At 53.8% G+C, this 3,030-nt stretch overlaps 1 pseudogene; it reads right to left on the reverse strand.

Annotated features, from left to right (window-relative positions):
- Positions 1–1,534: 1,534 nt before the first annotated feature.
- On the reverse strand, positions 1,535–2,342 carry LOC113940693 (annotated as a pseudogene).
- Positions 2,343–3,030: the final 688 nt, after the last annotated feature.

Genomic DNA, 3,030 nt, shown 5'->3' on the forward strand with positions numbered 1-3,030 from the left:
TGATAAAGTCTGGGCACAAAACATCCCCTTCTTTTCCCTCCCACAGGGATTCTGCAACCCCTGCCTTGTCCTTCCCATGCCTGGCAATGGCTGCAGGAGGACTTGCCCTGTCCTTTTCCCTGTTGAGCCTGAGCAGTCTGGAACTCTGCCAACCCTCCTTGCTGCCCTGTTTGCAGACTGGTTCAATGGCTGCCTTTGCCAAGGCCCCAGGAAGCTCTGGGCTGGCTCTGGCCTTTCCAAGGGTTTGGGAGAGGTCTCCCAGTGACACTGCAAAACCTTCTCAATATCCCTGACACCAAAACCTTTTCCATAGCCCACAGTTCCACAGGAGTGCCCAGGACACAACACAGGTTGTTCTGATGGTTCTGGAGAATGAGAAGGGATTTCTTCCTCGAGGCCAACCCCTCCAATTGGATTTGAGTGCAGCTGAAAGGTTTGCTCAGCATTTTCCCCAGTACCTCTCTGCCCTGAAGGTTTCTGGCCATCAGGCTGGAGCTGAGGGGATTGGGCAGGTGCCTGAGGAGGGGGTAGAACAATGGCTGTGTCCAACTGTGCCAGGAGGGCTGTGCTGGGCAAGGATGAGGGGGCTGCAGAAAACAGTGGCACTGGGGAGGGGAGAGGAGCAGGTGGAGAGACCTTGTGCCTGCCCACACTGGGCAGGAGCTGCCCCAGGATGGCAGCTCTGAAACACTCACAGGATGTCCCTGGGAACAGGAGGGGAAGACTGGATCTGAAAATGAAACCTGGAAAGCAGAGAGCAGGAGTGTCATGGTGTCACTGCAGGAGAGTTCCAGCCGTGGAGCAAGGTCACAGAAGAAGTGACCCAGTACAAGCAGTGCCCTCAGAAGATCCCACAGCATCCTGGAGATGCTGTGAGGGAGCCCAGCTCTGCTTCACAAGTTGCCAGGGCCTGTCCCTGCCTGTGCTCCAAGGGCTTCCAGCCCCCAGGACTGTGCTCAGAGAGCACTCAGGCCTTACAGTGAGAAAGGGGCTCAGGAGGACAGTGTGGAAGTGGCAAGAGAGCAGCTCTGGACAGACCAAGCCCTGCTGCTCCCTGGCAGTGCTGCTGGGCTGGGATTATTGTCCCCTTCCCCTTTGCAAATACACCCTGTCCTGCAGTGTGCTGTCCTTTGGGAACACCTAAGAAGAAGGGTCTTGGACAAAGAAGGCACTGCAGGGTCCTTTATTTTGTTTAAATACACAGATTGCACAATTCATCATTTATACATCTCTGGGTCGCATGCAGTGGGTAGACACTAAATTAGAAGGCAGGTGCATAACAACATTTAATTTCACAGAAAATCATTGCAAGAACAATCTGATGACCTCCACGAAAAACCTGAGCAGGAAGGATGAGCCATTAAGGAGTCCCATTCTGTATTCTATGAACCTGAAAACAGACACTTTATTGCTCCTGAAAAGCATCCAGTCATCATTTTTCTCAGGGCATCCTTGAGCTCATGGTTCCTGAGGCTGTAGATGAAGGGGTTTAGTGCTGGAGGAATCACTGAGTACAGAACTGACAGGGCCAGATTCAGGGATGGGGAGGAGTTGGAGGGGGGCTTCAGATAGGCAAATATGGCAGTGCTGAGTAACAGGGAGACCACAGCCAGGTGAGGGAGGCACGTGGAAAAGGCTTTGTGCCGTCCCTGCTGAGAGGGGATCCTCAGCACAGCCCTGAAGATCTGCACATAGGAGAAAACAATGAAAATGAAACAACCAAAACAAAAACAAGCACTAACCCCAAGAAGCCCAATTTCCCTGAGGTAGCCTGAGTGTGAGCAGGAGAGCTTGAGGACGTGTGGGATTTCACAGAAGAACTGGCCCAGGGCATTGCCCTGGCACAGGGGCAGGGAAAATGTATTGGCTGTGTGCAGCAGAGAATAGAGAAAGCCAGTGGCCCAGGCAGCTGCTGCCATGTGGGCACAAGCTCTGCTGCCCAGGAGGGTCCCGTAGTGCAGGGGTTTGCAGATGGCAACGTAACGGTCGTAGCACATGATGGTGAGGAGGGAAAACTCTGCTGACATGAAGAAGAAAAAGAAAAAGAGCTGTGCAGCACATCCCATGTAGGAGATGGTTGTGATGTTATGGAGGGAATTGTGCATGGCTTTGGGGACAGTGGTGCAGATGCAGCCCAGGTCTGTGAGGGAGAGGTTGAGCAGGAAGAAGCCCATGGGGGTGTGCAGGTGGTGGTCGCAGGCTACAGCGCTGAGGATGAGGCCGTTGGCCAGGAGGGCAGCCAGAGAGATGGCCAGGAAGAGCCAGAAGTGCAGGAGCTGCAGCTCCCGCCTGTCTGTGAATGCCAGGAGGACGAAGTGGGTGAGAGAGCTGCTGTTAGACATTTACTGCTTCTTAGCACAGGGTCTGTTCAAAAAAGGAAAGGACAGGGAACAGTTAAGACGACCTCTGTGAAAGAGTAACTCCATTTGTAAAAGAAATCAATGTGTCAAATGTCACCAAATGCACTGCCAAGGAGTCAGTTTTGCTCTGCTGCAGTGGGACATGGAATTTTTTTGTGGAGCTCTCACACACACAAGGAATGTCAGATGTAACAGACCTTGAGTACAAAATTTCCATCTCTACACCCATGATTCAGAAGAGCTGGAGCTGCAGAGCAGAAGTTTAGTCTGTCCTTATAATAATTGTACCTGTGTTTTCTATTTTTACCATCACTTCTGGGGAAGGTTCTTTTCCACTGCAGGAATCCTCATTTCTATGGCCCAGCACACAGTGCCCAGCAGAGCTGCAGGGAAGGGCCCCCAGAGCTGCCTGAACGCCCCCTCCCTCAGGCCTTGGGGGCACTTGCCCCCCACTCCCTGCCCAGGGCTCTGCTGCCTGGAGCTGTCCCTGCCAGCAGTTGCTTCCCTAGGCCCAGGGCCAGGCTCTGGCAGTGCTACCAGAGTCCATCCCAGCCCTGGGGGCTCAGCTCTGCCCTGCAGAGCCCTCCCAGCAGCACAGGGCAGTGCCCAGGGGCATCTCTGGCTGGGCAGGCTCTGATGGCAATGTCAGAGCAAACCTGAGGAGGCTGGA

This window comes from Corapipo altera, unplaced genomic scaffold (assembly GCF_003945725.1).
Source record: "Corapipo altera isolate COAL_440 unplaced genomic scaffold, ASM394572v1 59424, whole genome shotgun sequence".
Classification (NCBI taxonomy): Eukaryota; Metazoa; Chordata; class Aves; order Passeriformes; family Pipridae; genus Corapipo; species Corapipo altera.